Below are 21,739 nucleotides of genomic sequence, written 5' to 3' on the forward strand. Positions count from 1 at the left end.
CTCTACTAAAAATACAAAAAATTAGCTGGGTGTGGTGGCACATGCCTGTAATCCCAGCTACTTGGGAGGATGAGGCAAGAGAATCGCTTGAACCCGGGAGACAGAGGTTGCAGTGAGCCGAGATTGCGCCTTTGCACTCCAGCCTGGGCAATAAGAGCGAAACTCCGTCTCAAAAAAAAAAAAAAAAAAAGGGATTTCATACAGAAAGATTAAGGTTCTCATACTATCATACAATATCTAATAATTTAATATAGAAGAGTTGGAAAAGTATACAGCCTTATTTGATTTTGAAAATTAAGTACAATCATCTATTACCTTATAGCTGGCAGAAATCAGTGCTTATTCTTTCTAACTTTGGGTTTATAATCCTTACCCTTTGTGATGTAGTAAGAATATAAAGTACTGGGAAGACCATTAGTCTAGTATTGGTCCATGAAGGATTTCATTACTGTCATCATTCTGGGTTTTCTTTTCTGAAAGTGACGTTCTTCCTGTGGCCTTCTTGGCAGTTGAGAGGATCACAGTTTTCAAGAGAACTGGGAGTGGCTTCCTATCTAAATAGGGACTAGCTGTGGTTAGAAGGGGAAGTGGGAAGTGGCTGGATCGCTGCCTCTACTTTTTCCTATTAAACGCTTTTTCCTCTCAACTCCATTACCAGGCCTAGGACCTTAAATTCTGGACATAATGGACCATATCCTGGAATATTGTTTTGTTATGGCAACTTTGGTGACAGAATTTCTTATAACAATGAAACATTATGTGATATTGTGAAATGTATATTTGGTCTTTATTCCGTTTCCCCGGCCAAAAAAAACCTCCTAAAATTCTAGGACTCTCACTGGTGATTAGAGCATCTTTTGTATGCGAATGAGGTGACTGGAGGCTGGGGACCCCTAGATAGCTTCAGGATGGGGACTGGTCACCTGAAAGACTGAGGAGAGGCATGATTAGAAGGTTGGGGCTTTCAGCACTCACCCCCTCACCCCCCTCCATCCCACCCCACCCCCCACCCCCCACGTCTCTGTGGAGGGGGGAGAGGCTGAAAGTTAACGTCATCAACGTCATCAACAATGGCCAGTGATTTAATCAACTATGCCTATGTAATGAAGCTTCCACGAAACCTAGAAGTACTGGGTTCAGACAGCTTTGGGATAGCTGAACACATGGAAGTTCCTGAAGGACTCTGCTCAGCCCCTCTTCTCCCACACCTTGCTCTGTGTATCTTTTTATTTGGTTGTTCATCTGTATCTTTTGTAATATCCTTTATAATAAATGAGTAAACGTATGTAAAGTGTTTCCCTGAGTTCTGTGAGCCACTCTTGCAAATTAGTCTAACCAAGGAGGGGGTTGTGGAAATCCCAGTTTATTGCCAATCAATCAGAAATGGCATCTGAAGTCTGGGACAGTCATGTGGGCCTGATCCCTGGGCTTGTGGAATCTGACACTATCTCCAGGTAGGTAGAATTAGAATTGAGTTAAATTGTAAGACACCCAGGCTGGGCCCGGTGGCTCACGCCTGTAATCCCAGCACTTTGGGAGGCCGAGGTGGGCAGATCACCTGAGGTCAGGAGTTCGAGACCAGCCTCAACATGGAGAAACCCCGTCTCTACTAAAAATACAAAATTAGCCCGTCATGGTGGTGCATGCCTGTAATTCCAGCTACTCAGGAGGCTGAGGCAGAAGAATTGCTTGAACCTGGAAGGCGGAGGTTGCCATGAGCCGAGATCACGCCGTTGCACTCCAGTCTGGGCAACAAGAGCAAAACTCCGTCTCAAAAAAAAAACAAACAAAAAAAAAATGGTAAGACACCCAGCTTGTGCGCTTCTGTCTCTAGGTAGATAGAAGTGAGTTAAATTGTAAGACACCCAGCTTGTGCACTGCTTGCTTGGTGTGTGGAGGAAATAAACCCACACATCTGGTGTTAGAAATATTGTGTTGAGTGGTGAGAGTAGGCCAAAACACTTTGGGGTTTTGTTTTTTCTATCCTCAGACTCCTCTTACCGTTTGGTAGCTGTGTCACCCTTTATGAATGAATAAATGAATGTACATAACGACTTCCTAGTGACAAGACGATTGCTAATTAAGATGTAATATGATACAAGAGTAGGGAACATTTAAGAAAGTAACATTTAACTTGTGCTCTGAGAAATTCCTGGAGAGTCTTATTAAAATACCCTAGAACAGGGCAGGGCGCGGTGGCTCATGCCTGTAATCCCAGCACTTTGGGAAGCCAAGGTGGGCGGATCACCTGAAGTCAGGAGTTTGAGATAAGCCTGGCCAACATGGTGAAACCCCGTCTCTACTAAAAATACAAAATAGCCGGCTGTGGTGGTGCATACCTGTAATACCAGCTACTCAGGAGGCTGAGACAGGAGAATCACTTGAACCTGGGAGACGAAGGTTGCAGTGAGCCCAGATCGCACCATTGCACTCCAGCCTGGGCAACAAGAGTGAAACTCTGTCTCAAAACAACAACAACAATAACAAAAAACACCCGAGAACAACATGAAGATTGTCATGTTTTGGCCATTAGTGTTCCACATCCTGAGAATGCAGAATTAAACTGGAAAGTTAATGTAATTCAGTCATTGTTATAACCTGTTAAATTAACATGTTACATTTTGTTTAATTTTGAAAAATTAACTCATTAATATAGTTCAAGATTTAAGGGGTATACATTTAATCTCCCTATATTTCTCTCCCTTTAGCCTCTTCTCTAGAGGCAATCAATAGTCTCAGTTTAAATATACTTTTAACATTTATTATTTAAAGGACTTCTTGGTGTGTATGAATAATTAAAGTTGATAACATGGATTCTAGAGTCAGACATTTTAGATTTTCATCTACTCAACAGTTACTGAGCACCTACCAGGTAGTTTCTTGGCACTGGAAATACAGCACTGAACAAATCACAGCCTTCTTGGAAATTACATTATAGTGGGTGGAGACAGGTGCTAACTAAATATTTATTTACTATACAATGTGGTGATTAGTGGTAGGGAGGAAGATAGTGCTGGGTAAAGGGAGAGAGTGATAGTAGAGGTGCTGTTTTAATTCTATTTTTTTGAGACAAGAGTCTTGCTCTGTTGTCCAGGCTGGAGTGTGGTGGGGTGATCTCGGCTTACTGCAACCTCTACCTTCCACGTTCAAACAATTCTCCTGCCTCAGCCCCCTGAGTAGCTGGGATGACAGACGTGTGCCACCACGTCCCGCTATTTTTTTTTTTTTTGTATTGTTAGTAGAGATGGGGTTTCGCCATATTGGCCAGGCTCATCTCCAACTCCTGCCCTTAGGTGATCTACCTACCTTGGCTTCCCACAGTGCTGGGATTACAGGCCTGCGTCACCACGCCCAGCAGATGTGCTGTTTTAGATTGGGTGGCTGGGGAAAGCCTCTGATGGGGTAACGTTTGAGCAGAGAATTACTGAAAGAGTCAAACTTGTGGCTTTTGAGATAAAAACGTTTCAGGAAGAGGACCATCAAGGGCAAAAGTCTGGAGACTGTATTTACAGTAGAGGTGTATATCCTTCCAGAATGGCAGAAGAGGCTAGACTGGCTGGAGAGGAAGGCTGAAGGAGAATGGTAGGGGATAATATATAAGAGGGAAAAGAAAGTAAAAGAATTGTGTGGGAGTAGTGATGGGGATTGCTGATGACTGGTTATGTAGGATTTGTATACCATAATAAGGAAGTAGGATTTTATTCTGAGTGGGATGGGAATCTTTTGGAGAGTTTATAGGGTTCAGTCTAGCTGATTTGTGGAGAATAAACTCTTGGGGACAAGGGTGAAAGCAGAGAGATTAGTTATGAGTCTGAAATAGCCATAGATTATACAACACTGTACTAGATACAGTGAGCTTTATCAAATTTAGTTAGTATTATTTCTTCCCTAGATTTGACTTTTACCCCTTGAGGAATGGAGGTAAGAAGTAAAAATGAATTCATAATGAACATTTATATTTGTAAATGATGACTTTAGGAATTATAGTTAAACTCTGGAGGGATTCAAATTTGTACAGATCCCTTATTTCAAGGAATATGGTAAAATTCCCCAAAGAAACTCCAATACCTTTTATAGTTATATTATAGCATACAATAATTTTTTTTTCTTAGGCCTTCCAAAAAAGGCTATGTTGCACAGTTTTGACAAATTAAATATTGGGTACTATTTTTTCCTCTCCATTTTGACTAGATGACATTTTGAATTTGAAACTTCTTTGGTTTCTCCAATGTATATCAAAGTGCTAGAAAGTATTTAAAAGGCAAAATCCTTAGACTTTAAGCAACCAAGTTGCTAGTGATGAAAATAAATGGAATATAAAAATGTCAACTTGGAAAATTTAAACTGACAGAATAATATGTTTGAATTTACTGGCAAACCTGCTACATCTGGTATTGCAGAAAGGAGTGGAATGTGGGAAATCTGAAATCTGAGGGTCTCAGAACTCCTAATAACTAACTGGGCGAATGAAGGCCCTTGAGTCAAAAATGAAATCACATATAAGAGAGACAAAGAGACCAGACATGGTAAAGATGTAGAAAATGGAAAACCAAGGTGGACACTGAAAAGTACACTATAAATGGTAATGGGGCCGGGCGTGGTGGCTCACAACAGTAATCCCAGCACTTTGTGGGGGCAGGCGGATCACTTGCAGTCAGGAGTTCGAGACCAGCCTGGCCAACATGGCATAACCCCGTGTCTACTAAAAATACAAAAATTAGCCAAGCATGGTGGCATGCACCTGTGGTCCCAGCTACTTGGGAGGCTGAGGCCTAAGAATTGCTTGAACCTGGGAGGTGGAGGTTGCAATGAGCCTAGGTTGCACCATTGCATTCCAGCCTGAGTGACAGAACAAGAGTCTGTAAATAAATAAATAGTATTGGAAGCAGAAGAGAAATGGGAAATGAAAGTTAAATGGAAAGCCCAGCATATTGACAAAACTTTAAATAAATATTTGCTGGATCCAGTCAGGTTTAAGAAAGAAGTTGAGGCCGGGCACAGTGTCTGAAGTCAGGAGTTTGAGACCAGCCTGGCCAACATGGTGAAACCCCGTCTCTACTAAAAATACAAAAAAATTAGCTGGGCATGGTGGTGGGCGCCTGTAATCCCAGCTACTTGGGAGGCTGAGGAAGGAGAATCGCTTGAACTCAGGAGGTGGAGATTTCAGTGAGCCAAGATCACGCCATTGCACTCTAGCCTGGGCAACAAGAGCGAAACTCCCTCTCAAAAAAACAACAACAACAAAAAAGAAGTTGAAATGGCTGATAAACCCAAACACACATGCTCAAAAAGAATTGTGAAATAAATTCCAAGGCTAGTATACATTACTCATTAAGTAGTTGTAGCCCAGAAGAGGGCATTGCCGATTTTTTTTTTAAGACAGCGTCTCCCTCTGTCACCCAGGCTGGAGTGCAGTGGTGCCATCTCAGCTCACTGTAACCTCTGCCTCCCAGGTTCAAGCGATTCTCCTGCCTCAGCCTCCTGAGTAGCTGGGATTATAGACACGCCCCACCATACCCAGCAAATTTTTGTATTTTTAGTAGGGACAGGGTTTCGTCATGTTGTCCAGGCTGGTCTTGAACTCCTGGCCTTAAGTGATCTCCCTGCCCGGGCCTCCCAGAGTGCTGGGATTACAGGGTGAGCCACTGCGCCCGGCCCATTGCTAATTTTCTCTACTCTCAATTTCTATTAATTTGGTTTGCTTGTCTAGGCTTCCTAAAATAGGACGTATAAAAGTAGCTATTAAGTATTTCAAGTTAATGGTTTAGAAGGTAATTTTTTAAATTAAAAAAATAGTATTACAGAAGTAACTTTATCCAGGGAAAGCATTGTATAGTCTTATTAATAAATTCTCATTATATATCTTCATGGGTTTTTATTATTGCTATAATCTTTATGTACAGCTACCTCTTTTTAGTCAAAAACAATATAATGCTACTTTTAACTCAAACTTACATACTTTTAATTTCTGTTTAAAATAAGAAAATGTAATATGGCATACCACACTTTGGGTCATGGAATCATAAGATGTTTGAGCTGAAATAAGTTTTGTCCTTTGTGGACACATTTAGTTTTATTATAACAAAGCGACTTACACAAAGCAACTTGTACACTTTTAACTTTTAAAACTGAGCATCATCTTTCCTTTCCAGTGAAACAAAAAAATTTTTTTTTTAAAAAAAACAGGGTGAAAATTACAATAGAGAATGTCAATTCCAAATAAGATACTACAGGTTTTGCTGATTCTCCCATTGAGTGGCAGGGCTCAAGTCATCATTAGGAGAGAATTTATTTTAAAAGTATTACCTTAAACTGCAAGGATGTCTGTCAGACATCTCAATTTAACATGCCAAAAGAGAAGCCATGTTGTCAAAATGCCCGCTTAACCCACCCAAACATCTCAAATCCACCCTTTGCTGACCTTCTCTAACCCCATTTTTTAAAGTTTTCTTTCCCCCTTTTTAAACAAGAGAAAGTAGACAGATGCATATTGGTAAATGCTAACTGTCCATATTCACGTAGAGACACAGTGTACTGTCTGAGTCCAGTATACAGAGAAAGGAGAAAAGAAGCTAGAATTCTGTGTACTACTACACAGGGGCCTAGCACCCTCCAGCTTCCAGCAGAGTGAAGGGAGCAGGTTTTTCTTTTTTTCCGACAGAGCTAGGTGGTGGTGATTCCATACAGTTTTTGTTCAGACAGGAAGGGATAAAAATGAATTTGGAACAGAAAGGGGTAGAGACTCTTTTACCATAATATTCTGCTCAAGGTATTTACCTCCCAAATAAGTTGAGAATCATGGTGTATAGAAAAGAGAACAGGGCAAGTGAGCCACAAGAGGGGGAAAAAAAGACTGCAACTTACTTCCAGGGACTGGAGAAAATTTTAAAAAGGAAGGTTGAATCCATCAGTGTTCTATCAGTCATCTTCTCCTTCATCCTACTGTCCTTCCTTCCCTTTATCATCATCTTCATCTTCTTCCTCATCCCCTTCTTCATCAATATCTTCTAATCCTTCCTCTTCCTCCTCCTCCTCCTTCTCCTCCTCATCTTCTCCTTCTTCATCATCCATATCAGTCGGTAACCAAGTAGTACTGTAATGGGATGGGACAAATGTCATCTTTGATTAACTTTCCTAACATATGAGCACCTGCATCAGAATGGTCAGTAAACCAGATAAAGAAGCTCTCTGGTGCCTCATGCTGCCTCTTCCTGATGGCTTTATTCTGTGTTTGACTTGAATGTTTCATCGCATCCTTTCCAGCTTTCCATTTGATTTCAGTGGACTTTAAGATGGAATACCACTCTCATTCAGATGAAATTCGTTGAAGATAACTTTATTTTTAAAGGAAGGATTTTCATCAAAATAAAAGTCTATTCTGTAACCTGACTTAGTATCTTCAAATTCTGTCACTTCAACTTTGGTCAGATAATGCAGTGCCTCTTTGTCCTCCTCCCTAAGCAGTGCAGACACTTGAGGATGGTTGACAAACGTTGTAACCCCAAAACTTGGAACTTTGGCAATCAATTCTCACCTCTTCTGAAAAAGTGGCTGACAGAGTTTATTTTCTGTTCTGCTTTCAGAATCTCCTCCCTTAGTTCATTAAGCCTGTCTATTTCATTTTGTACTTCATCAATATGTTCAGTTGCTTCCTGCTGTTCTTTTTCTCTCTTCGGCAAGTGTAGAGAGGCTGATGATGTCTCTTCCAGTCTCAGAACAGGAGGTGGTCTTGGTTTCTTCTTTTGAGGTGGGCGTGGAGACTGGCATTTAGGGGCCATGCTGCTAGGAAAGTCCAAGAACCAGACCACAAGTCTCCTTGCTCATCAGGAAGAAGCTCAGAAAACTCTGAAATAATTTTAGAGTGATCTTTTCCCCTGCTCCTTAATTTTACAGACGAAGAAATGGAAACACAGTAAAATTCCCATATCTAGTTATGGCAGAGAAAAGACCAGAACTTTGGTCTTCTGGCTTCTGGTTTAGTGCTCTACAACATTTTAACTTACGTTTGTATTATAATTTTTTTAAATCATTTCAGTTGTACATGAGCAAAAACAAGAATTATCTTTTTTTGTTAGATTGTTGCTTTGTGATTAATTGACCTGAATTGAGTGCTTTCTGCATACATAGAAAGATGCACTCTTTTTGTTGAGAAGGTTAACAGCCTTGTGATTGTCTTCCTTTAAGTGAAAATCAACCTGTACTTTCTAGGGATACATATTTATCTAAACTTTCTAATGTTGTTGTTGTTGTTGTTGTTATAAATTTAAGTGGTACAAGTACAGTTTTGTTATGTTGTGGTGAAGTCTGGGCTTTTAGTGGAACCATCACCTGAATAATGTAAGTTGTACGCATTAAGTAATTTCTCATCCCTCACCTCCCGCCCCACCCACTGAGTCTCCAGTGTCCTATTCTACACTCTGTGTCCATGTGTACACATTATTTAGCTTCCACTTGTGAGAACATGCAGTTCTCTATTTGGGAGGCTGAGTAGGAGATCATTTGAGCCCAGGAGATCGAGGCTGCAGTGAGCCATGATCTTGCCACTGCACTCTGGCCTGGGTGACAGAGTGAGACACTGTCTCAAAAACAAAAACAAAAAACTTAGCTATTTGTTAAATCAAGAGCCCCAGTGATTCTTACCAGCAATACTATGACAATCCACTTCCAGTTTTCTGTACCTCAAAAAAAATGCTGATATCCTAAAATATTCCTAATATCCTAAAATATTCCATAAATCAGATATCCTACAAAGCCAAACTGGTCCTTCTTGTTAAAATTAATAAGATTCTATAAGCTGTTAACCAAAAAAGTTTCCACTAACACTCCATACTTAACTCTCCTAAATAAATTTAAATATACAAAATGTTAATTCAAATCAAAATAATAATAAACACAACCATAAAGCTAGCAATTAAGATTAAAAGGTTTATGAATGTCTATCAAAGGATAAAGAAAATGTGATATCTGTATACAATGGAATACTATTCAGCTATAAAAATGAATGAAATCATGTCTTTTTGTGGCAGCGTGGATGGAACTGGAAGCCATTATCTTAAGTGAAACAACTCAGAAACAGAAAGTCAAATACGCTGGAAGATCTTCTCTGATTACTTTAATTTTCTAAGCCAGGTCATTGGCTTAGTAAGAAAGGAAGCTATTAGGAGTTTGAAAAGAGAGGAGAGCATATAATTGTCTAGAAAGTGGGAAAGTGAATGGACTAGAGAAATACAGTACGATCACCAGACAGTGTTAAGGGCTCATTTGAGGCTAAAGGTTCTGAGTTAAAAGTGAGGCCAGTCAGCTTGGTTTTGTGCTTTTTTTTCTCCAGCCACCTTCACTTTAGGAGTAGGAGAGTAGTTGAATTGACCCAGCTTGTGGTTCTGCAAAGTGAGTATGTCGAAGTGAGAGAGGAGCAAGTGATTATAATGATGGACCATGGAACTTAAGCTGGTAAGGAGAGAAGAGAGGACTTCACAGGGTAAGAAACAGTAAAAAGATAGTTTGAAGATAGGCGGGGTGTGGTGGCTCACACCTGTAATTCCCAGCACTTTGGGAGGCTGAGGCAGGCGGGTCACGAGGTCAGGAGATCAAGACCATCCTGGCCAACATGGTGAAACCCTGTCTCTACTAAAAAAAAAAAAAAAAAAAAAAAAATAGCCGGGCCTGGTGACACGTGCCTATAGTCCCAGCTACTCAGGAGGTTGAGGCAGGATAATTGCTTGAACCTGGGAGGCAGAAGTTGCAGTGAGCCGAGATCATGCCATTGCATTCCAGCCGGGGCAATAGAGTGAGACTCTGTCTCAAAAATAAAAATAAAATAAAATAAAAATTAAAAAAAGATAGTTCAAAGATAGCGATCAGTAGATGGGAGATCTGGTGGGGTCACAAGATTATATGAATTCGTGTATTAGAAAGAATGAGCTGGAAATATAAAACACGGTATTCAAAAAGAGTTGCATGAAATTGAGATTATTGACAGGGTGCATTAGAGTGTGCTGAGTTAGGGTTACATTTAGCTCTTTGCTTTTCACAGCAGCACCATGATATAGATAGTGTAAGCATCATTAAGCATGTTTCATAAATGAGAAAACTGAAGCTCAGCGAGGTTGGGCAGTTTTCCCAAGGTCACAAAGCTGCTGATAGGCTAGTTATTTAGGACTCAGATCCCATTACTCTGATTCTCAATACTCACTCCTCTACCATACATATCAGTTTTCTGAAAGTTAGTAACTTATTTCCCTATCTTTGCACCTAGATTGCAATCTCAAGTTGAAACTTTTGACAAATATACATTACCAAAATTATTTTCCTCTTCAGAAATCTTCAGACTCTAATCTTAGGGCAATGTTGGAGGGGTTTACTGCCACTATTTTTACCTAGCTGATCTTATTGAAAACACACATATATTAGAGGCTTAAATATGATAGTTTTGTTTAAACTCTGTTTCATAATGGGGCTTAAGGTGGGTGGAAGATGGAACAAGAAGGAATGTACTGTTCTTTCAGCAGCATGCCTGGACAGACAGCTGTACTGTTAGAATGTGTCCAAATCCATGTGCGTTCTTTTTGGTGGCAGTTTGCACCATTGCAAGTCTAAAGGATAGTTGGTTATTGGATGTTGTCCATTTGGGATATGATTCTCTTCTTTCCCCCAATGAAATAATTATCACGCTTTTTGCATTTTTGCACATTTAGCTTTGTGGTAGGGGGCGGACTTGGAAGAATTCTTTAAATGTGAAGGAAGAATGGGGGAATTATTATTAAGTATACTCTGAACTGATCTTTATCATTTTAAATGACAGAATAGAAAAATGTTTCACCTAAATTTCAGATGGTTTTTTCTTTTAAAAATTATTTTAAATTGTGATAAAATAAACACAACATAAAATTTACTTTGTTATCAGATGTTTTAATATCCTCTATTATTTTGTTGGTATAATGTTCTGTTTAAAATATGAATAGTTCCCTGGAGGTGACCCTTATGCACCTTGGCCACAGGAACTCTCTTTCTTCTCTGTTACTTTTCTGTTTCCTACCTGCTACTGGTACTGGACCTTTTTATTCCACTAGTGAAGTCTGATGATAGAACATGGGGGTAGAGAGGTGGTAGGCCTTAGCAGCAGAGTCTCATGCAGTATCTGTGAAACATGGGGCATATCAGCTCCTTCCTCTCCTCTAGAACCTTCGTGGCAGCTCCTCAGAGGGAACGTATAAGAAAGCCTGAGTCAGGGTATACACAACTCTGATCTTATTGCTTCCTTGCTTACCAGCTTTTATTGATTTCTTACCATCTTCAGAGTGAGGTCCAAACTGCTTAACAGAGCATCCAAAGCTTTCATAATTTGGTGCATTTCCAATCTCATACATGCTCCTGAGGCTGTAGCCATACTAAAGTACAGGTAGGCCTGTAAATATAGCCTGTCCTTGGCATACAGTAGGTGGTCCAGAAGTATTTCCCCCCCCCCTTTTTTTTTTTTTTAAGACAGGGTCTCACTCTATCACCCAGGCTGGAGTGCAGTACCCAGGCTGGAGTGCATGGCTCACTGCAGCCTCAACCTCCCTAGGCTCAAGTGATCCTCCCACCTCAGCCTCCCAGGTAGCTTGGATGACAGGCGTGTGCCACCAACACCTGGCTAATTTTTTTTTTTTTTTTTGTATTTTTAGTAGAGACAGGGTTTCGCCATGTTGTGCAGGCTGGTCTTGAACCCCTGACCTCAAGCCATCCCCCTGCCTCGCCCTTCCAAAGTCCTGGGATTACAAGCATGAGCCACTATGCCCAGCCAAGACATATTTCTTGAATGAAAGAATATAGTATTAATATATATCACAGTTGTACTATTTTACATGCTAACTTGCTTTTATTCAGTGGCTAACTCTTGAGTTTCCTTTAAGACTCAGGCCAAGAGTCCTCTTTCAAGAGGGCTTCTCTGCGTTTTGTGTATCCTAGTAGACACTCTTGCTCTATGATACCAAAAACATTCAGGCCATATCTCTGTATTATAATAGCTGATTTACTTTTTTGTTTTTCCCGTATTAGTACATGAGGTTCTTGAGGGCCAGGAACCATGTCTTATTTTTACCTTAGTACCCCCTAACTCTGGGCCTGTTCTTCGTAGGTACTTTCTATTACAAAAAAAAAACCCTTTAAGATAGCTGTTGCTCTTGTTTCCTAATATTTATATTATATAATGTTATATATTGAATATCTCGGCTTTTACATTTTATTTTTTTGCCTTTTCAAGGTCAAAATTGCTTAGACACTTGACTTGTGAAATAATCAGTATTCCAATGAGTATAAATCATGACAGTCATAATTAGTATAATGTGATTGCCTATTATGGGATTGGGACGTTGGGTAGGAAGCTTAGAATTGCAGAGTTAATCCTCATGTGGAGGAATTATCTGAGCACTTTAAATAATTGGACAACATTATATAAGCCTTACCCTTCTAGGTCTGAGTTTTGCACATTTTAAACTGGTGACTCATTAAATTGTATTCCTGCTTAGGATGTAACTGTTGTTAATGTAGTTGTGTTTCCTAATTTCCACAGTTTTATCAATGCTCCTTTTCTTTTATACTCTGACGTCAAAAGTTATGTAATCTGGGTATTCCTCAGATTTAATGACTTGGTCAGTGGGTATTAACATTATTTGTTCCTATAAGAAGGCTTTATTTTAGATGTTCTTCCTTTTCTTGAGACAGGGTCTTGCTCTGTTGCCCAGGCTGGAGTGCAGTGGTGTGATCATGGCTCCTCAACTCACTGCAACCTCCACATCCCGGGTTCAAGCAATTCTCCTACTTCAGCCTCCTGAGTAGCTGGGATTACAGGCACCCCCCCAGCCCACCACACTCAGCTAATTTTTGTATTTTTAGTAGAGGCGGGGTTTCACCATGTTGGCCAGACTTGTCTTGAACTCCTGGCCTCAAGTGATCCACCTGCCTTGGCCTCCCAAAGTGCTGGAATTACAGGCATGAGCCACCATGCCCGCCCGATGTTCTTACTTTTTAAAGTCCAGATCTTGATACTTTTGCCATAAGTTTTTATTCTCTCTGTTCCTAATTTTAGTTATAAGGTCATTTAGTTGAAACAGTGGACGAGGAAACTATAAGCTTACTAAAAATGCCTTGGGTTTCTGGAGCACGAATCTGCATACTCTAAAGATTTCTTACACAAATAATTTTTTTTTTTTTTTTTTTTTTTTTTTTTTTTTTTTTGAGGTAGAGTCTTGCTCTGTCACCCAGTCTGGAATGCAGTGGCGGGATCTCGGCTCACTGCAACCTCTGCCTTCTGGGTTCAAGCAAGCAATCCTCTTACCTTAGCCTCTCAAGTAGCTGGGACTGCAGGTGCATGCCACCACACCCAGCTAATTGTTGTATTTTTAGTGCAGACAGGGTTCCACCATGTTGACCAGGCTGGTCTGGAACTCTTTACGTCAAGTGATCTATCCGCCTCAGCCTCCCAAAGTGCTGGGATTACAAGCATGAGCTACTGTACCTGGTCACTACAAGCTTTAATATAGTTGTTACTTTCAGTAGAATTTTGGCATGTTGGAACTTGAACCTTTTATTTCCAAAATTTGTGTATTCCATTTTATGTAATTATATCCCTGCAGAAATATTAGTATAGGCATATTTACATAGCACCTTAAATACATAGCAGAATGTTTTATACATACAATGAGTAGGGAGACCAGAGTCTTGGATCCCGTATTGTGGGTATTCTATTAGAAGTCTATGATGCCCAAATGGACCATAATTCATTACGGAAAAGAAATTTTAATAGCAATTTTTCCCTTGGTTACTGATGACTGAGGTATGAGAAGTTCTTATTCTCCAACCAAAAAGCTACTTTTATACTGGTTTCATAACCTCTTAATACATAGTCTAACTTTGCAGAAAAGGACTGTCCACTTTTTATTCTTAAATATTTTAAAAGTTGATTTTAGCACCTGTGGTTTCCCAGATAGTCCCTGAAATACTAGATTTACAAAAGAGGTAACTGTTTTACCACCCCCAATTAAATGAATTAATTGTTATCAAATTAAATGAATTAATTGTGGTTAAATCCCAGGTTCCTTAATCTACTGTTTCTTGAAGTTTTGTTGGATAAGGAAGGAAACAGTAGTAACAACTGACTGCCCTTCTGAATTCTGCTGTTAGTCCTAGGGCAAGATGCTCCCAGAAACAATCTCCCTGAGGATGACTGTAGTTGGAGGGGGATGGTATGCCACGACTATTCTTGGAACTTGACTTGGCTGTTTCTGTGCCTCTTTGGCAGAGGCCAGAAGGGCTGGGTTGAATCTCGGGGCATCTATGGAATAATCAGGATGCTTAGTGTAGCAGCCTGGCTTGCAACTAGGGTTCAGTGGTCTTGACAGTGTTTGTTGGCTTGTTTTTTTGTTTATTTCTCACATTGTTTTTAATCCCTGTTCTTCTTGTCAGAAATAGGAACCTGCTCCTCACTTGCTCATCTCTCCTAGGCTAGGGTGTTAAATTAAGTCTTTCTCTTCTATTGATTCATTCACTCTCTTAAGTGTTGGACATCAAAAGCAAGGTTTTGTTTCAAAAAAAAAAGTGTACCTCTTTATAGTTTTCTTAGGATAAGAAAATGTAACAACACTTGGCCGTGTGTGTTGGCTCATGCCTATAATCCCAGCACTTTGGGAGGCCGAGGTGGGCAGATCACCTGAGGTCAGGAGTTCGAGACCAGCCTGACCAACATGGCAAAACCCCATCTCTACTAAAAATACAAAAATTAGCCAAGCATGGTGGCGGGCACCTGTAATCCCAGCTACTTGGGAGGCTGAGGCAGGAGAATTGCTTGAACCTGTGAGGCGGAGGTTGCAGTGAGCCAAGATGGCACCTCTGCCCTCCAGCCTGGGTGACAGAATGAGAATCTGTCTGAAAAAAAAAAAAAAAAAAGAATGTGTAACAACACTAAAAACAAATGCTGACTGCTGCTAATAAAAGCCTTATTATTTTTGTTTTCTTGAATAGCACTTGAATATGCCAGATATTTGCCTTCAGCTCCCAAAGTGAGATAATCTTAAATAGAACTTTATGACAGCCTTTTATGCATATAGTTAAAAAGGAGTGATTGATTTTGATCAATTTCTTAGAAACTTTTAAAACATTGTTTGTGGGTACATCGTGTGTATATTATGGGGTATATAGGATATTTTAATACAGGAATACAATGTATAATAGAGTATCCTATTAAACATTGGGAAAATGGGATATCTGTCACCTCAAGCATTTATTCTTTGTGTTGAAAACAATCCAGTTATACTCTTAGTTATTTCAAAATGTATGGTTAAATTATTATTAACTAGAGTCACCCTGTTGTGCTATCAAATACTAGATATTATTTATTCTATTTTTCTGTACCCATTAACCATCCCCACCCTCCCACCGCCCCCACTAACGAACTCGTGACTGTAGAGACTGTGGTAAGAATGTGTCTACTTGGCCAGGTATGGTGTCTCACACTTGTAATCCCAGCACTTTGGGAGGCCGAGGCAGGCGGGTCACTTGAGGTCAGGAGTTGAGACTAGCCTGGCCAACATGGTGAAAACCCGTGTCTACTAAAAATACAAAAATTAGCCAGGCATGGTGGCACACACCTGTAATCCCAGCTACTTGGGAGGCTGAGGCAGGAGAATTGCTTGAGCCCGGGAGACAGAGGTTGTAGTGAGCCAAGATTGTACCACTGTACTCCAGCCTGGCCGACAGAAGGAGCCCTCGTACACCCCTCCTCAAAAAAAAAAAAAAAAAAAAAGAAGAAGAATGTGTCTACTTGTCTAGCAGTCTAGCATGCAGTCTTCTTTGTTAATTTGCTTCATCATTCCCTTTCATCAGCCGTTAGTCTCACTGCCTAGGGCATGAGCTCACATCCTCATTTATTAGACTTACAAGACAGTGGCATGCCAGACAGTAGTAAAACCTCCCTGGGATGTCTGTCTGCTAAGAGACTAAAATTAAGAGCTAGATATTTTCTCCCTTAAGGACATCCATTTAAGGAGAGTGGTTCCCCCACTATCCTACCCCGAAAGTAGCTCATTTATTTCATTTAGGTAACTTCAGACTTGTCTGTTGTAATATTCTAATTAAGTCTTCAGATGTTAACTAAGCTTTTATTATTGTGAAACATTCTTGGCAATGGAAGTCTGGTCTCTGCCAGTTCCAAGTGACTGGTGGTGGCTTTTCTGTTCTGGGCAGGGCAGGGAACAGAGGACCCATTCAAGGGGACCAGGGAAAAGGGTAAAGGAGCTAGCTGAACAACTGTCAGCCTGGTCTAACATCTTGCCCCTCTTTATTTTCTTTCTCTGGCATTGACATCCTATTGCTATTGTGGCTATGTTTGGTACCTTACCCATTTCTGCTAAAAACATAACTAACTCATCTTTTCTCCTGTTTTTGAAATAAAAAGTGCTCTAAGAAATTTCAGCTGGGCATAGTGGCTCATGCCTGTAATCCTAGTACTTTGGGAGGATGAAGCAAAAGCATTGCTTGAGGCCAGGAGTTCAGGATCAGCCTGGGCAACATAGCAAGACCTAGTCTGTATTTTAAAATATTATTTTTAAAAAAAAAACTAAAAATTCCATGGGGGAAAGACACTAAAAGATCAGGGGATAAGCACCCTTTTATATTTCTCTACTTTCTCCTTTTTGCTTAGAACCAATAGAATTATTATTATTATTATTATTATTATTTTTTGAGACAGAGTCTCTGCTCTGTCACCCAGGCTGGAGTGCAGTGGCACGATCTGGCCTCACTGCAACCTCCACCTCCCAGGTTCAAGTGATTCTCCTGCGTCAGCCTTCTGAGTACCTGGGATTGCAGGTGCGTGCCAACACTTTGAGGTCTCAAACTCCTGACCTCAAGTGATCAGCCCACCTCAACCTCCCAAAGGGCTGGGATTATAGGTATAAGCCACTGTGCTCAGCCCCAATAGAAAATTTGAGGAGTATAAAAAAGTTGTAGAAGGTTTTAAGACTGCGCCTGGGCTGAAGTAATATGAAGTAGTAGTCATTCATATATACATACATACATATATATATTTCAAAGCATTAGCCTCCCGAGTAGCCGGGATTACAGGCATGTGCCACCACGCCCAGCTAATTTTTTGTAGTTTTAGTAGAGATGGAGTTTCTCCATGTTGGTCAGGCTGGTCTCGAACTCCCGACCTCAGGTGGTCTGCCTGCCTTGGCCTCCCCAAGTGCTGGGATTACAGGTGTGAGCCACCAGGCCCCAGCCTTACCAGTATATTTGAAACCTTTTTTTTTTTTTTTTTGGAGACAGAGTCTTGCTCTTTCGCCCAGGCTGGAGTGCAGTGGCACGATCTCGGCTCACTGCAGCCTCCGCCTCCTGGGTTCAAGTGATTCTTCTGCCTCAGCCTCCTGAGTAGCTGGGACTACATGCACACACCACCACGCCCAGCTACTTTTTGTATTTTTAGTAGAGACAGAGTTCCACCATGTTGGTGAGGATGGTCTTGATCTCCTGACCTTGTGATCCGCCCACCTCGGCCTCCCAAAATGCTGGGATTAAAGGCGTGAGCCACCGCACCCGGCCAGAAACCATTTTCTTTTTCTTGCAAGTAACAATATCATACTTCAGGGTTTTCTTGAGAAGGTAGGTGGCATTGTAATTATTCCTTTAAAAAATTTTTATGTTTTGCTTTTATATAGTCACATCCAGTCAGTGTTCAAATCTCATTCTTTTTAAGCTTTTTAAATTAATATCCAGGTAAGATGTACACATCACAATGATACATTTAATAATTGATATAATACTTAATAATATGTCCAATGGAATTGATCCATTATCTTAAGTCTCTTTTGATCTGTAGATTCTCTGCCTAAAATAATTAGCTTGGTATTGTTTGGGGCAAAGTAAATTATTATTCTAAAAACCTATTAAAAGCCTTTCTGGCTGGGCATGGTGGCTCTCACTTGTAATCCCAGCACTTTGGGAGGCCAAGGTGGGCGGATCACAAGGTCAGGAGATCGAGACTATCCTGGCCAACATGGTGAAACCCCCTCTCTACCAAAAATACAAAAGTTAGCTGGGCGTGGCGGCACGTGCCTGTAATCCCAGCTACTAGAGAGGCTGAGGCAGGAGAATTGCTTGAACCAGGGAGATGGAGGTTGCAGTGAGCTGAGATCGTGCCATTGCACTCCAGCTTGGTGACAGAGCAAGATTCCGTCTCAAAAAAAAAAAAAAAAAAAAAAATTACAGCCTTTCTAACTTTAATGTTTGTGGCTATGTTATTCTAATTGTATGAGCTATTTCCTAAAACATACTTTCAAAATACTTCTTGATAGTTTTGGAAGAATGTATGTGGAATGAAGACTTTTCTGTTAACTTACGTTTTTTTTCTGTTGTTGTTTTTTTTTTTTTGAGGCCGAGTTTCACTCTTGTCGCCCAGGCTGGAGTGCAATGGCACGATCTCCGCTCACTGCAACCTCCACCTCCCGGCTTCCAGTGATTCTCCTGCCTAAGCCTCCTGGGTAGCTGGGACTACAGGCGCCCACCACCAAGCCCAGCTAATTTTTGTATTTTTAGTAAAGACAGTGTTTTGCCATATTGGCCAGGCTAGTCTCGAACTCCTGGCCTCAAGTGATCCGTCCGCCTCAGCCTCTCAAAGTGCTGGGATTACAAGCGTGAGCCACTGTGCCTGGCCGAACTTATGATTTTTAATAGTTTATAAATACTCAGGGCTTACTGTATCTATATTTTACAGTGCAAAGTACCACATAATATTCTGGGTGGACATTTGTCTAACCCTGTTAATTTAGTATCTTAAGAGATTTGCCGCTTTTAGGCCATATGTATTTATAAGAGGGATAGAATAGGCTTTCTTGCATAATTTGAGGAATATCAGCAGTGTCTCCTTGCCTTCTTGTTAATGCCTAAAATTCTCTTTTCGAGGGAAATTGCTTTTATTTTAACTCTGTATCCTATGAAGATATAAATATTTCTATGGTCAGGGAGATTGAGAACCATTTTTTCTATATTAACATCTTAGTACAAGTTATTTATCAGATTATCTTTACATTCTAAGGCTCTAGAGCACAGACCTTGCCCTGGATGAATAAACACCCTCAACCTTTAGCTCCTGTGTAGGTAAAATAAATTGAATTCATTCTCTTTCTCCTGTTACCGCTCAGCAATCAAAGATAAAGTCACTTCAGTCTTTAGATTGAAAAAGACTGACTTGGGACAGTGTGCATGCACATACACATTTGCGTATGTGTATATACAGAGAGTGGTAGAGGTATCATGAAGGGTTAATAGATAGTAGGACAAATTCAGCAAGAGATCAGTAAAGGAGGGTGCCTGCCAATCAAGGCCTACTTTATTATTATAATTTATTTATTTATTTATTTTTATTGATCATTCTTGGGTGTTTCTCACAGAGGGGGATTTGGCAGGGTCATAGGACAATAGTGGAGGGAGGGTCAGCAGATAAACAAGTGAACAAAGGTCTCTGGTTTTCCTATGCAGAGGACCCTGTGGCCTTCCGCAGTGTTTGTGTCCCTGGGTACTTGAGATTAGGGAGTGGTGATGACTCTTAACGAGCATGCTGCCTTCAAGCATCTGTTTAACAAAGCACATCTTGCACCACCCTTAATCCATTTAACCCTCAGTGGACACAGCACATGTTTCAGAGAGCACAGGGTTGGGGGTAGGGTCACCGATCAACAGGATCACAAGGCAGAAGAATTTTTCTTAGTACAGAACAAAATGAAAAGTCTCCCGTGTCTACCTCTTTCTACACAGACATGGCAACCATCCGATTTCTCAATCCTTTCCCCGCCTTTCCCCCCTGTGTATTCCACAAAACCGCCATTGTCATCATGGCCCGGTCTCAATGAGCTGTTGGGTACACCTCCCAGACGGGGTGGTGGCTGGGCAGAGGGGCTCCTCACTTCCCAGTAGGGGTGGCCGGGCAGAGGCGCCCCTCACCTCCTGGACTGGGTGGCTGGCCGGGCGGGGGGCTGACCCCCCCACCTCCCTCCCGGACGGGGCGGCTGGCTGGGCGGGGGGCTGACCCCCCCACCTCCCTCCCGGACGGGGCGGCTGGCTGGGCAGAGGGGCTCCTCACTTCCCAGTAGGGGCGGCCGGGCAGAGGCGCCCCTCACCTCCCGGATGGGGCGGCTGGCCGGGCGGGGGGCTGACCCCCCCACCTCCCTCCTGGACAGGGTGGCTGGCCGGGCGGGGGGCTGACCCCCCCACCTCCTTCCCGGACGGGGCGGCTGGCCGGGCAGAGGGGCTCCTCACTTCCAAGTAGGGGCGGCCAGGCAGAGGCGCCCCTCACCTCCCAGACGGGGTGACTGGCCGGGCGGGGGGCTGACCCCCCCACCTCCCTCCCGTACGGGGCGGCTGGCCGGGCGGGGGGCTGACCCCCCCCACCTCCCTCCCGGACGGTGCAGCTGGCCTGGCAGGGGCTGACCCCCACCTCCCTCCCGGATGGGGTGGCTGCCGGGCAGAGACGCTCCTCACTTCCCAGACGGGGTGGCTGCCGGGCGGAGGGGCTCCTCACTTCTCATATGGGGCGGTTGCCAGGCGGAGGGTCTCCTCACTTCTCAGACGGGGCGGCTGGGCAGAGACGCTCCTCACCTCCCAGACGGGGTCGCGGCCGGGTAGAGGCGCTCCTCACATCCCAGACGGGGCGGCGGGGCAGAGGCGCTCCCCACATCTCAGACGATGGGCGGCCGGGCAGAGACACTCCTCACTTCCTAGATGGGATGGCGGCCGGGAAGAGGCGCTCCTCACTTCCTAGGTGGGATGGCGGCCGGGCAGAGACGCTCCTCACTTTCCAGACTGGGTAGCCAGGCAGAGGGGCTCCTCATGTCCCAGACGATGGGCGGCCAGGCAGAGATGCTCCTCACTTCCCAGACGGGGTGGCGGCCGGGCAGAGGCTGCAATCTCGGCACTTTGGGAGGCCAAGGCAGGCGGCTGGGAGGTGGAGGTTGTAGCGAGCCGAGATCACGCCACTGCACTCCAGCCTGGGCACCATTGAGCACTGAGTGAACCAGACTCCGTCTGCAATCCCGGCACCTTGGGAGGCCGAGGCTGGCGGATCACTCGCAGTTAGGAGCTGGAGACCAGCCCGGCCAACACAGCGAAACCCCGTCTCCACCAAAAAAATACGAAAACCAGTCAGGCGTGGTGGCGCGCGCCTGCAATCGCAGGCACTCGGCAGGCTGAGGCAGGAGAATCAGGCAGGGAGGCTGCAGTGAGCCGAGATGGCAGCAGTACAGTCCAGCTTCCGCTCGGCATCAGTGGGAGACCGTGGAAAGAGAGGGAGAGGGAGACCGTGGGGAGAGGGAGAGGGGGGAGAGGGAAAGGGAGAGGGAGAGGGGGGAGAGGGAGAGGGAGAGGGCGAGAAATTTTAAGGCCTACTTTATAATCTTCCCTAGGACAAGACCTAATTAAGGAATTTCCTTTTCTTTAAGTGTAGCATATACCAACTTTTAATTCTAGTCTTTGCTATTTGAAAATGCTGATAATCTGTTATTTAAGATGTTTAAAGTGAATTTATTTGCTTTGTACTTTGCCATGAATTATTTTGGGCTCTAGCTCTGTGACTACCTTCAGTAAGGACAGATGTATTTATTTGTGGTATACATTGGGATTTTTTCCATTTTTTCCCCCTTTTGTTCTTGGGGAAATATTCTAATAAATAAGAAACGCCTTTGACCAATGGTTAAATGGTGGTTAGTTTGAGTTT

The 21,739-nt window shown here is 42.6% G+C and overlaps 1 protein-coding gene and 1 pseudogene across 5 annotated transcripts in view; one reads left to right on the plus strand and one right to left on the minus strand.

Moving 5' to 3' along the window:
- Window positions 1-21,739, plus strand: part of ABL2 (ABL proto-oncogene 2, non-receptor tyrosine kinase) — a 129,959-nt gene that overhangs the window by 37,903 nt on the left and 70,317 nt on the right. The gene's annotated exons all lie outside the window — the stretch shown is intronic.
- Window positions 6,919-16,845, minus strand: LOC100990318 (protein SET-like; annotated as a pseudogene).

This window comes from Pan paniscus, chromosome 1, assembly GCF_029289425.2.
Source record: "Pan paniscus chromosome 1, NHGRI_mPanPan1-v2.0_pri, whole genome shotgun sequence".
Lineage (NCBI taxonomy): Eukaryota > Metazoa > Chordata > Mammalia > Primates > Hominidae > Pan > Pan paniscus.